A 14,894-nucleotide genomic window follows, 5' to 3' on the forward strand; every position below is an offset into this window, starting at 1 on the left:
ACCTATGTCACTGTCACCAATGTAGATGTGATAAATATTGCTTATATAAGATTTTCCTGTAAAAATTGGGGATGTGGGGACTATGCAGCTTTTTGGCAGACCAAAGATGATAGGATTGTATTGTCAGGATGGTAGGTGACTTCTGCAAAATGCAATATTTTTAAACTCTTAAATAATACTAGGGACTGACTAAGTGAATTAGAAATCTTATCTAATTTAATCCTCATAATAATCCTATAAGTACTATTATTATCTTCAGTTTGCAGATAAGGAAACTGAATTACAGAGAGGTAAAATAACTTGTCCAATATTATACAGAGCTGTTATTTGAAGCAGGCAAAATGGATCCAGAATCTGTAGACCTAACCACCAAGCTTTATATTATTTCTAGACTTTCAACTGACTCTATTGGCCCCCTTTATACATGAGACATCTACTTCCAAACTTTCCTTCCATGGTATCCCTGCTTAGATCAGTAAAAACAAGTTCCTTTAGAAGTTTGAAGCTGTTAGAAAACCACTTGATGCTGACTACCATTTGCCTAAGAGTCTGAGACCTAGCCTGGAAGGAAGTCTGCTTCTGATTCTCAGAGTAGGGCTACACAATAATACTGAAGCTCTGACTGCCTAAATGCAGCACACCTTGTGAAAACAGTGTCTAGCCTGCTGCTGCTGCTGCTGCTGCTGCTAAGTCGCTTCAGTCGTGTCCGACTCTATGCGACCCCATAGACGGCAGCCCGCCAGGCTCCCCCGTCCCTGGGATTATCCAGGCAAGAACACTGGAGTGGGTTGCCATTTCCTTCTCCAATGCATGAAAGTGAAAAGTGAAAGTGAAGTCGCTCAGTCGTGTCCGACTCTTCGCGACCCCATGGATTGCAGCCCACCAGGCTCCTCCGTCCATGGGATTTTCCAGGCAAGAGTACTGGAGTGTCTAGCCTAGCGGTTCTCAAATGGTAGTATACATCAGAATCACCTAGAGAACTTGTTAAAACATATATTCCTGGGGCCTAACCCAGAAGTTCTGATTTAGTAGATCCGGCAGGAGGAGGGTGAAGGGTGGAGAACCATTGGCATAGCCTAATAGAAAGCATGACAATCCTGGGAAGCAGGATTCATAGGAATGTCATCAGAGTTCTGACACCAGAACTCGAAACTGAGAGTTCCTTTCAACCTGCTCTAACTCTCACAATCTGGTTCCACAGAAGGTGGCTAAGGTGGAGAAGGAAATCTGCTCTCAAACCAGCAAGGAACCAGCGTTGAAAGTGTTTGTTGAAAAACAAAAGCAATGGATTTTTAGGTAGTGGGAATTTGATTTTTTTTTCTTTTTATTCTTTTGTGGTGATAGTAATAGGTTCTGATTAATGTGTCATTTGGGTAATTATTTTAATCTGATGGGAAAAAAAGATATAGTCCAGTTGCAAAACACTGGAGTTACATTTATCCCAAAATCTCAAACTAAGTTGTAGCTCATTTGGTAAAGAATCTGCCTGCAGTGCAGGAGATCCAAATCCCTGGAGAAGGAAATGGCAACCTACTCCTATATCCTTGCCTGGAAAATCTCATGGACAGAGGAGCCTGGAGGGCTGCGGTTCATGGGGTCGCAGAGTCGGGCACGACTGAGCGACTAACACTTACTTACTTACACAAGTACAAAACAATAAAAATTCCATTTTACATTTTGAGTTACAAGGTCTGGAAAGAGAGAGATAACTTAAGTAACACCCGAGCGCCCTCTGGTGGGAAGTGAATTCTCCACTGCCCAAGCGAAAGGGTTCCTGTGCTAAGCAACCATTAGAGAAACTTCCATTTCTTTTCCAACCCTTTGAAATTGGAGAATGTTTTCTGAGAACAAATATAAAGGAAAAGATTACTGGGGAAGAGAGATTTTGGAGAGCACTGTTATGAAAATAGCTAAATTTTAGATCTAACATATGGATCTAAATCAAATCTGTTCCTCTTCAAATTTTTACCCACTAGTCTTAGCTTCACTGATGATTCTTGCCTGAATCAATTACTATGATGATGACAGAAAAATATTTTTATTTATATTATACATTCCAAAGCACTTGAACAATAGTTAATTTACAAACCTGAAGTATGAAGTGAAGTCACTCAGTTGTGTCCGACTCTTTGCGACCCCATGGACTGTAGCCTACCAGGCTCCTCTGTCCATGGGATTTTCCAGGCAATAGCACTGGAGTGGATTGCCATTTCCTTCTCCAGGGGATCTTCCCAAGGGTCTCCCGCATTCTAGACAGATGCTTTACCGTCTGAGCCACCAGGGAAGTCCTAGGAGTTTACAAACCTAGGATTCTAGTAAACTCTTGAAATTATCTCAAGTTATAAATATTCTGCTGGTCTCACTTGAAAATGCCCATGTCTTTTGTTTAAGTCACCAGGCTTGCTTCCATTTACTTGACACTTTGAAAAGCCCTCTTTTGTGTTTTGTAAAGCATACTGACTGGCTGTATATATCTCTTTGAATTCACAGCACACACCTACAGGTTCGGAATCAGGCCGAAGGGATTCAGCTCAGAACATCTTTAAATTAGTAATAAAGTCTAAGAGGTAATCTCTAGCACTTGCTCAGTTGCTAGTAACCACCAGTTGGAATATTATTACATGATATTGATATCTTCCTACCAACCTTCAATCCATCTAGAAGAGCTGATGAAAATTTTGAATGAACTATATTTTTAACATAGAAACTGACATATTTAGCAGTATTTCCTTCCTTTTAGGATTTTAATAATAACACTTAGCACTTAATAACTACCATAGCTATTCACTGCAACTTTACGTGATGAGCACTCTTGCTGTTTCCATGTTACAGATCAGGAAACTCAGATTTACAGTGGTTGGAGCACTCACCCAAGTATAGCTCATTAAGAGCAGAACAGAGATTTAAACCCAAGAAGCCTTAACTATACTCTTAGCAGTGTGGCACACTATCTCCCTTTTTGTTTTATTTTTATCTCTTTGCTTTTAAGAAAGAAAAAGACAAGCGAGGACATAGGTAGTCTTCTATTTGAAGGTGCCCCCTAGTACTTCCAGCACATATTACCTCCATAAACCTGTTGCTCTATTAGATTCCTTTCTTTCTATAGAAGTTCAAAAGCATTGATGCTTTTGAACTGCGGTGTTGGAGAAGACTCTTGAGAGTCCCTTGGACTGCAAGGAGATTCAACCGGTCCATCCTAAAGATCAGTCCTGGATGTTCATTGGAAGGAGTGATGTTGAAGCTGAAACTCCAATACTTTGGCCACCTGATGTGAAGAGCTGACTCATTGGAAAAGACCCTGATGCTGGGAAAGATTGAGGGCAGGAGGAGAAGGGGATGACAGAGGATGAGATGGTTGGATGGCATCACCGACTCGATGGACATGGGTTTGGGTGGACTCCGGGAGTTGGTGATGGACAGGGAGGCCTGGAGTGCTGTGGTGGGACTACCATACAATTGCACTAGCAGGGTTATGTTCAAAATCCTTCAAGCTAGGCTTCAGCAGTACATGAACTGAGAACTTCCAGATGTACAAGTTGGATTTAGAAAAAGCAGAGGAACCAGAGATCAAATCGTCAATATTTGTTGGATCATGGGGAAAACAAAGGAATTCTAGAAAAACATCTACTTCTGCTTCATTGATTATGGTAAAACCTTTAATTGGATCACAAAAAAACCATGGAAAATTCCTAAAGAGATGGGAATACCAGACAACCTTACCTGTCTCCTGAGAAACCTGTATGCAGGTCAAGAAGCAACAGTTAGAACTGGACATGAAACAACAGACTGGTTCCAAATTTGGACATGAGAACAACAAAGCTGTATATTGTCACCTTGTTTATTTAACTTCTGTGCAGAGTACATCATGAGAAATGCTGGACTGGATGAATCACATGCTGGACTCAAGATTGCCAGGAGAAATATCAACAACCTCAGATATGCAGATGATACCACCCTTATGGCAGAAAGTGAAGAAGAACTAAAGAGCCTCTGATAAGGGTAAAGGAGGGGAGTGGGAAAGCTGGCTTAAAACTCAGCATTCAAAAAACTAGAATCATGGCATCTAGTTCCAACATTCAAAAACCTTCATGGCAAACAGAAGAGGAGAAAGTGGAAGCAGTGACAGATTTGAATTTATTGGACTTCAAAATCACTACAAACAGTGACTGCAGCCATAAAATTAAAAGATGCTTGCTTCTTGGAAAGAAAGCTATGACCAACCTAGGCAGCATATAAAAAAGCAGAGATCACTTTGCCGACAAAGCTGCTTATAGTCAAAGCTATGGTTTTTCCAACAGTCATGTACAGATATGAGAGTTGGACCATGAAGAAGGGAAGAATTAGTGCTTTCAAATTGTGGTTCTAGAGAAGACTCTTGAGAGTCTCTTGGACTGCAAAGAGATCAAATCAGTCAACCCTAAAGGAAATCAACTCTGAAAATTCATTGGGAGGACTGATGCTGAAGCTGAACTCCAATACTTTGGCCATCTTATGTGAAGAACTAACGCACTGGAAAAGACTCTGATGCTGGGAATGACTGAAGGCAAAAGGAGAAGGGATTGACAGAGGATGAGATGGTATAGATAGCATCACCAACTCAATGGACATGAATCTGAGCAAACTCTGAGGGAAAGAAAAGAACAGGGAAGCCTGGCATGCAGCAATCCATGGGGTCACGAGGAATCCGACATGACTTCGCAACTGAACAATTAGCTGTGCCAGCAGTAGCCCCTGGCATCCCCAGCCCCACTTCTGTACCTGATGAATTCAGATCTGTTATTGTGGTTCAGTTTGAAATTCATCTTTCCCAGAAGTTTCTCTGGAATTCTTCAGTAGTCTGTGCACATGGCTTCTAGTATAGCATGTTGCCATATTTATTTTTAATCATCTGGTTATGTGTTTGCCTCTCAGACTTGAAGAGGCAAACAGACTTGAAGGTGAAGACCATGATTTACTCATCTTTGTAGCTCCAACCCAGTGTTTCATACAGTCAATAAATACTGGTTAAACTGAAATGTTATATTCATGCCATTTTGCTGTCAGGATTGTGGTTTCCTAGAGAGGAGGAATTCTGGCTTCTGGTACATATCTTTCCATTCTCTATACTCATCACACACAAAGCTATCAGAATCTGAAGAGTTTTAAGTACAGCTTCTGAGAAAGGAGTATATTACAAAGGTGACCTTTCATAGTACTGGGGGGTGAGGGGAAGGATAGCAATTATTTCTCCAATAGTGCTAATTTTTATCATATCCATAAGATATTCTGTGATCAATAGTTTAATCATTTAATTGTGATAGGGAGATAACACTAAGTATAGAAAATGTGTATAAAGCATAGGACAACAGAGGAAGGCTAACCTCTCTGTTGGCATGTCCAATATTTATTTACCTGGGCATAACATTTGCTATTATATTTACTTTTGGTGTTTGTGAGTAATGCTACAAGAAAAATTGCCAGGTCAAGGCTTAAGATTAAAGTGGTATGAGGCTCTGGAGTGAGTGGAATGTAAAGAAAATGAAGCAGATTGCTTTGTTTTTTCTATTTTAATATAATTTATTATTTTAGTGTTTAATAACTCAATATACTTTTATTCAAAATTCCTTTATTATTGAAATCCCTACAGCAAAAAATAACTTGGTTATTGCCAATCTAAAACTCTCTAACCCCTAATTTCCTTTTTCTACTGAAACAATTGTTTTGATAACATACTTACATAGTGAGAAGTATCTCAGGAATGATACTATTCAGTTATAGCAGAAAGGAAAGGGCATTGGGACAACTGGCTTATCAAATGGAGCTTACAGACTAAAGAAGAAAAAAAAAATCATTAAACACCAACATGACAAAACTGGAACTCATATTTTTCCCCAAATCTGGCCTTATTCCCACTTCTCTAAGAGAGACATGTTTTCTCATACCTCTCTAAGACAGGCATACCTGACACATTTGACTCTTTTCATGCCTTCTCCCCAACATCCAAGGTATCACCTAGTTTTATAGATGCTACCTCCTAAGTATCTTGTGAATCTGTCCACTTTTCTCCAGTGAACTTCCAACATCCCAATTTAGACCTCTATCATCTCATATCTGGACTTCTGAAATAGCTTTGCCATGGGTATCCCTCCATGCCCCCTTATGCTTTTCCAATTCATTCTTACAAACCACAACCAGTTTTCTAAAAAACAAATCTAATAAGTTCATTCTCCTGTTTATAACTTTTCAATGGCTCCCCATTTGCAGTAGAATAAAGGGCACACCCCTTAAGATAGCTAAAAGAATGCTGCATTTTCTGGCCCCTTCTCCAGCCTCATCTCTTGCCACTTTCCCCCTCAGACATCCTTATCCAGACACAATGAATTTATTTCATTCCTGTCTCACTTCTGGCTTCCATATGTATGTTGCATTCGCATTAACCACCTTTTCTATCTCTTGGCCACTTTTCTACCTATCTAGAAGCTCATCTGATACCTCCTCCTCCATAACCAGTTTATGTTGGATTCTAAACTCCCTGTATTATACCCATCATCAGTGCTACCTTACTAAATTGTGCTTGTCTGTTTAATTGTCTATTTTCCAAGCAGACTATAAACTCACTGAAGGTAGAGATTTTGCCTGTAACATTCACCCCCAAATCTCTGGGCTTAACACAATACTCAGTACATGGTAGTACAATTCAGTAGTTAATTGGTCAAATGGATGGATGGAAGAATAAATGAACTAATGAATAGACTATATAATAAGTGTTATATATTTATCATAAAATTATCATAGGTATTAAGACCACCTTCAGGTTTCATGATTCACTAGAAGGACTCACAAGACACAACGTGTGTTATACTCACAGAATATACTCACCGAATGTGTGTTATGATTTGTTACAGAAGAATAAAGATTAAAATCAGCAAGGAAATAGAGTGCATAAAACAGAGTCCAGGAGAAACTAAATACAAGCTTCTAAGTGTCCTCTCTCAGAGGAGTCTCACTGACAGCACTTAATTCTCCCAACAAAGATGTGTGAGAACACATGCAAAGTGTTGCCAACCAGGGAAACCCACCTGAGCTTTGATTCCAGAATTTTTACTGGGGCCGTCAGTCACAAAGGCATACAGTACCTGTATGACTGAGTTTAGTTATTCAGTATCCTGTTCCCAGCCTAAAGATAGGAATGAAAAAAAGGCATTCACCACAAATCATACTGTTAGTATAAACCATTGTTTTCCCCAGATAGGCAAAAATAAAGTATGTCTATGAAAACATTCATAAGTCAAATGGTGTAAAGTGAAGCAGCAATCACCTTAGGAAACACCTTGCTAACAGATGTACAAAATAAATCAAAATAAATCCAGTTCAAAACTATGGCTGCTGGATGCTGAGGTGCTGAGTGCCGTTCTCTGGGGAAGGAGCTAAGGGTGCCATTCCCGCTGCAGGGAGTGCCCCTACCTCTATAACTGCTCACTCAGAACAAACGCTGAACACTATTTTCTCTTTTCTCATAAAAGTGAAAATCCTCTTCAGATTTCTTTCGGTTAGCAAACACAAGAACTAACACAGGTCTTTTGTGAAAGTGAAGTGGTGTAAAGAGAACTCTGGAATGTCCTAGGATAACTGTATCTGGCACAGTATAAAGTCTCAGTTATATACTCTTGTCAATAAGGATTATTTCAAGGGCTCAGAGGTTATATGCCAGGAGGTCATTCGTCAAGGGCCCATCCTCAAGACCTTCAGAATGTGCAGGGTTTGGGCAACCCAGGCCTGCTGAGTTAATCCCTCTCAATTTACAGAAACTCAGTAGACTGAAATGGGCTAAGGAGGACCTCTTAATACATAGAACATTTGAGCTGTATATTGAAAGAAAGGAATCAGCTACAAATACAGATGAGAAAGCAAACGTATAAGTAAGAACAAAATCATCAAGGCATAAGTGAGCATGGTTCTTTAAGGGAATGAAAGTAGCTCTCATGGATGAAGTCACCTCTACTCACAGATCCTCAAGCTTCCATGATGTTTCTATTGCCACTCTTTCCCCACCTGTATTTATCCACTCACTAGAGATCTTTTCACAAACTGGAAAAATTATTATTACATCATATTGTATTCTTTCTAATCTATGTTTTATGGTATGCAGAAATTTTTGCCCGAAGTCTCACAGATAATTTATTTCAAAGTATTCTCTGCATCTATTTTCAAACTCATAAACTAAGTATCTATCATCTTCTCTTTTGTATAACCTTTCCCAGAGACAGTGAGAATATTATACCCAAGTTACCTCCTAAGTGAGGGAAAATGGCAAGACAGCAAAAAATACTAGAAAAGATGAATAAGTATCTGAAAATATAATTTTCCTATACTTGTATGTCTCCTTGCAAATGTCTCAAGAGGAACAATCTTCTGCATCATTTGAATTCCCTGTAGCTCGTGAATTTATACTAAGCCAAGTCTGCATGGCTATGCTCCCCTATTTCTCTAAAATTAGATAAAATAATAAATTACTGTTGAAACTGAACCCTAATACTTTTTTAAGTACCTTTTCCAAATTTATGTAAAATAATAAATGTGAAAACAGTATAGTGCCTATATCCAACATACTCAATAAATTACTGTTGAAACTAAACTCTAATATTGTGTGTGTGTGTGTGTGTGTGTGTGTGTGTGTGTGTGCATGCTCAGTCACTCAGTCACCTTTCACTCTTTCCTCCCTCACAGACTGCTCTGTCAATGGGGTTTTCCCAGAAAGAATACTGGAGTGGGTTGCCATTTCTACTCTATGGGATCTTCTTAACCCAGGGATCACACTCAGGTTTCCTGAATCTCCTGCATTGGCAGGCAGATTCTTTAACACTGAGCCACCTGGGAATCCCTAATAATTTAAGTACCTTTTCCAAATTTCCCTCTTCATCAAAAGGAAAAATAATTGAAATGTATACTGAAATCATGGAAAAGGCAATGGCAAGCCACTCCAGTACTCTCACCTGAAAAATCCCATGGATGGAGGAGCCTGGTAGGCTGCAGTCCATGGGGTTGCTGAGAGTCGGACACAACTGAGCGGCTTCACTTTCACTTTTCACTTTCATGCATTGGAGAAGGAAATGGCAACCCACTCCAGTGTTCTTGCCTGGTAAATCCCAGGGACGGGGGAGCCTGGTGGGCTGCCATCTATGGGGTCGCACAGAGTTGGACACGACTGAAGCGACTTAGCAGCAGCAGCAGCAACATACTGAAATCAAGGTTTGAATGAAGTATACTTTCTTAACAGTCAAAGCAATCAAACTTTATGAAAGATAAAAATTAAAGTTTTCCATAAGAAAATATGGGAGGGGAGGAATGAAACTTTGATGGGAAGCCATCCATGGAAAATTAAACTAAGCTATGTATCTAATGCCAAAACCAAATTAAAGGAGGCTTAATGAGAACTAGGCAGCAGGCTGAAAGAAATCTCATTTGCCCTCTTCACCCTGGAATTGCCTTGTTTGGAGTCCATGAGAGTCTGTATTTAAGAAACAAAAATGTGCAGGCATTTGCTACAAAAATTGCTCTGGTTTCTCATGTAATTGTGTGGGCTTCATAAATGTTTAGTGGAAATAAGAAGGATGAACATTTGAAATAGGAAAAAAGACATACCAATTGTTTAAAGGAAGAGAAAATAAAGATGCACAGATGGAATTCTTACATGCCTACTGATTTTTGAAAGCTATATGAAAGACTGAAAAGGACAACAAAATATGAAAGCTAATATTGCTACTCAACTTCAAAGCTTCTTCTCTCATAAGACTGATGCATGTGCACAACCACAAGAGAAGCTTTATTTTAAATGTAAGCATTTCAAGGAATAGTGTGTGACCTTAGACATCATCTCTTTAAAAAAGAACAAGCTGTGAGAGGCTAAAGGCTTGTGATTTTAATGAGGGTTAACGATGATAATATAAAGCTACTTTGCATACTACAGTCCACTTATTAGCAACAGCTCATACCTTTTTGCAGTCACCTATTTCATATCCAAGACACAGTAAGTGTATTTTAATACAAAACCTTAAGTTTCTCCAAGACATTCCAAATTTGTATCAACATTATCATCTTACCCAATAGCCAAAACTCCAATGTGTGGATTGCTTCTCTCCTGATCAGACTTCTGTGTGAATTGTCAAAGGGAAGAGGAGAAAATTGTGCAAAAGATGGCTCTGTGTTGTTCCTGACCAAACATTAATGTCAGCCTATTCCAAAATCAGATTAAAGTTATAATTATTCTGTTAAGACACAGAACAAATTTAAGAAGCAAGAGAAAATTTTAATATGGTCTGAAATTTCCACTAGCATTACCAAAAAATAGCTCCCAAAAATCTCCAAATTTTAATCTATGTTAATTAAAAATGACAAACACAGTTACTATAAGCCATCGTGGCCTGAACTAATTTAACTGAGTATGCAATGCAGTGTTGGCAAGGTCAGGCTTTTGTGCTCAATTATTGTTCCTTCATGTGGACTTCAAAGAAACTGTATTGTGAGAAGGAACAATGATTCCACTATCCAAAGAATAACTCACATAAAATTTAAATAACAATCCAGTGGAGGATGCAATTAGTTAGAATTCAAAAGACACACAAACATATGCAAAAACCTATTTGTAAATTGGTTTTGTTCATTAAAATTCTATAAAACTTTTTCCTAGACAGTAACAATGAGTGTTTCCCTGGTGGCTCAGAGGTTAAAGCATCTGCCTTCAACGTGGGAGACCTGGGTTCGATCCCTGGGTTGGGAAGATCCCCTGGAGAAGGAAATGGCAACCCACTCCAGTATTCTTGCCTGGAGAATCCCATGGACGGAGGAGCCTGGCAGGCTACAGTCCACGGGGTCACAAAGAGTCGGACACAACTGAGCAACTTCACCTTCACCTTCACCTTCAACAATGAGTGAATGCATCAGGAATGTGATCAGTATAGGAAAACCCATCCATTAGGAAAAGTGACAATGACTAGTGGTAGTATGAGTAACAAATAACCATAATGGTGATTGACGGTATCAGGACACAGAGGAACACCCCTGAGACTGAAGATCTGGATATAGAACCTAAGCTGTTTTAAGGTATGGAAAAATTAGGATGATACCTTCATTGGGACAGACCTCTTTCTGATTCTTCTTTTATTGGGATGGAGGGAAATTTCAGTACACCAAAATAAAGAGAAGTGGAAGGGATTTTTACTATCCGTTATTCTCCTTCCATGTGGTGCTAGTGGTAAAGAACCCACCTGCCAATGACTAGTTTGATCCCTGGGTTTGGAAGATTCCTTGGCGGAGGGCATGACAACCCACTTGATTATTCTTGCCTGGAGAATCCCATGGACAGAGAAGCTTGGCAGGATACAGTCCACAGGATCGCACGATTGAGTTGGGCACGACTGAAGTGATTTAGCACGCATTCTCCTCCCAAAAATAGCAGCAAGTATTATCTCTGTGTTTCTTTACTAGCTCCTACCCTCCACCATAAGGTGGAAATTTTTAGTTATCTAAATGATTCAAAGCCCTAAAACTGCTCAGTTCACTTGGTTCCTGGGGAAGATACCAAAGAGATATCTGCTATCTCATGTATCAGAAAGGCTGGGTGACTATTCCATAGAAGGAAAATTTCCTAATCCCCATTATTGCTTTCCTCACAGCAGAAAATGTGGGACAGTGGTGATATCCAGTCACAGCTTTCTTAATAATCCATGACAAGGAGGAACAGATGCTTTTCAAAGTTTTCCTCTACCCTCTTAGGTTAAGTGAGGTCTATAAATTAAACTGACAAAAGATATATTCATAAAAGAAAATGTATATAAATTTTACTTATGCTAATATTGACACATAAACAGAGCCTTCAAAGGAAACAAGTGAAAACCCAAAGCATTTAGACCCAGGGGCTGTACCATTTTAACAAAGTGTGATAAATTGCAGAAAAGCAACTAGACAAAAGGAAGGGGCGGGGCAGTTAAGCTTCTAAAGTAATCAATTGAGGGAAACCAGTGGAAAATGAGAGCTATTTTAGGAAGGTTTTGTTTATTCAGATTCATCTCAGTTCCAGCCTTCCATTTCCAGTGATAAAATCCATTCTCCTCAATCTGATACACAACAAGGGGTAGAGGGGAATTTATGCCACCTTCGCAAAGGGAAATGTATGCCCTATTTCTGGGCAGATAAGGGGAGAGCAGAGAATCTTTCTTATATTTGTTGGTTCTTAATTTCGTTCAGCTCAAAATAAACCTTATTCCCCAAACAGCTGACTTTGCTAGAAAAAAAATTCACCCAAATGAATAGATTGGTTTCCCTTGAAATACATGATCACAAATCTCTAAGGGCACACAGCCATGCAACCCCAGTGTCTGGCAATCCCATCATACTTCCTGAGAAGATTGAATTTTCTATCCCCCAAAATAACGTCCTTCCTAAACTTTATATGTCTTCTCTCCCCCACAACCTTCTACCCTCAACTCTCAGCTATTGGTTTTATCTCAAACTTCGTTAAAGATACTAAAGTAAAACAAATTTCCTTAATTCTCCTTTAGGCAAATCTTCAAACTCACCTGCATTTGCGTCTCTCTCTACCTTCTCCCTTATTTCTGTGAAGGAAAATTTCCTCCCAGTATGTGTAAAACAGGGTATTATGTGAGGACTTTTCCTACTGTACCACACTTTGGGTTAAGGTTCCCAAAATAAAAATAATTAGTGATAATTACCCCAACATTATACAAGATGCAAGACAGCAGAACCAGTCCATAACTGTCAACTCCCAACAGCCATTCCAGCCAAAACAGAGAACACTAACAATTTGGAACTCGAATTAAGAAGAGCCATGTAGGTAAAGGAGAAGGAAATGGCAACCCACTCCAGTATTCTTGCCTAGAGAATCCTGTGGACAAAGGAGCCTGGTGGACAAAGGACCCCAGCTATCTAAGGGGTCACACAGAGTCGAACATGACTGAAGTGACTTAGCATGCATGCATGCATGTAGGTAAAGGTTTGCTAGCCTAATAAGGAATGATATGGCATTTTTCTGCCCTTTCCGTGGAGGAAGACAGAGTCTTCCCTGCCCTTCCCACCTCAATCAAACTAAGCAATGGGAGCTCAAGAAAACCATTGAAATAGAAAGCCCAGAGATAAATCCACGCACTTATGGACACCTTATCTTTGACAAAGGAGGCAAGAATATACAATGGAGAAAAGACATAACAAGGGGTGCTGGGAAAACTGGTCAACCACTTGTAAAAGAATTAAACTAGAACACTTTCTAACACCATACACAAAAATAAACTCAAAATGGATTAAACATCTAAATGTAAGACCAGAATAAAATTCCTAGAGGAGAACATAGGCAAAACACTCTCTGACATAAATCACAGCAGGATCCTCTATGACCCACTTCCCAGAATATTGGAAATAAAAGCAAAAATAAACAAATGGGACCTAATTAAACTTAAAAGCGTCTGCACAACAAAGGAAACTATAAGCAAGGTGAAAAGACAGCCTTCAGAATGGGAGAAAATAATAGCAAATGAAGCAACTGACAAACAACTAATCTCAAAAATATATGAGCAACTCCTGCAGCTCAATTCCAGAAAAATAAACGACCCAATCAAAAAATGGGCCAATGAACTAAATAGACATTTCTCCAAAGAAGACATACAGATGGCTAACAAACACATGAAAAGATGCTCAACATCACTCATTATCAGAGAAATGCAAATCAAATCAAAACCACAGTGAGATACCATTTCATGCCAGTCAGAATGGCTGCGATCCAAAAGTCTACAAGTAATAAATGCTGTAGAGGGTGTGGAGAAAAGGGAACTCTCTTACACTGTTGGTGGGAATGCAAACTAGTACAGCCACTGTGGAGAAAAGTCTGGAGATTCCTTAAAAAACTGGAAATAGAACTGGCTTATGACTCAGCAATCCCACTGCTGGGCATACACACCGAGGAAACCAGAATTGAAAGAGACACGTGTACCCCAATGTTCATTGCAGCACTGTTTATAATAGCCAGGACATGAAAGCAACCTAGATATCCATCAGCCGACAAATGGATAAGAAAGCAGTGGTACATATACACAATGGAGTATTACTCAGCCATTAAAAAGAATACATTTGAATCAGTTCTAATGAGGTGGATGAAACTAGAGCCTATTATACAGAGTGAAGTAAGCCAGAAAGAAAAACACCAATACAGTATACTAACGCATACATATGGAATTTAGAAAGATGGTAACGATAACCCTGTATGTGAGACAGCAAAAGAGACACAGATGTATAGAACAGTCTTTTGGACTCTGTGGGAGAGGGAGAGGGTGGGATGATTTGGGGAAATGGCATTGAAACATGTATATCATCTATGAAACGAATCGCCAGTCCAGGTTCGATGCAGGATACAGGATGCTTGTGGCTGGTGCACTGGGATGACCCAGAGGGATGGTACAGAGAGGAAGGAGGGAGGGGGGTTCAGGATGGGGAACACGAGTATACCTGTGGCAGATTCATGTTGATGTATGGCAAAACTAATACAACGTTGAAAAGTAATTAACCTCCAATTAAAATAAATAAATTTATTTCAAAAAAAATTATAAGGCTGAATAGGAAAAATTCATAGTCCACACAAAGCAGTTGAAATTTTATTGTGTAGATTAAGGACTTAGAAAGGCACTGAAGAAGTTTAATCAAGGTGCAGACACAGTTAGATTTGTGATTTAGAAAGATTCCTCTGGCAATGGTGTTGAGCAGACTTTCTTAAAGTTGAATAGGCTACATTCTTTCAAGAAAAAAACTTTTTTCATCAATTCCTTCAGTATCTGAAGACACTTTTTATTATGTTGCTTAAATAGGCACATATATATATATATATATATATATATAAAACAAACCATAAGCTC

Source organism: Ovis aries, chromosome 3 (assembly GCF_016772045.2).
Source record: "Ovis aries strain OAR_USU_Benz2616 breed Rambouillet chromosome 3, ARS-UI_Ramb_v3.0, whole genome shotgun sequence".
In the NCBI taxonomy this organism is placed as follows: domain Eukaryota; kingdom Metazoa; phylum Chordata; class Mammalia; order Artiodactyla; family Bovidae; genus Ovis; species Ovis aries.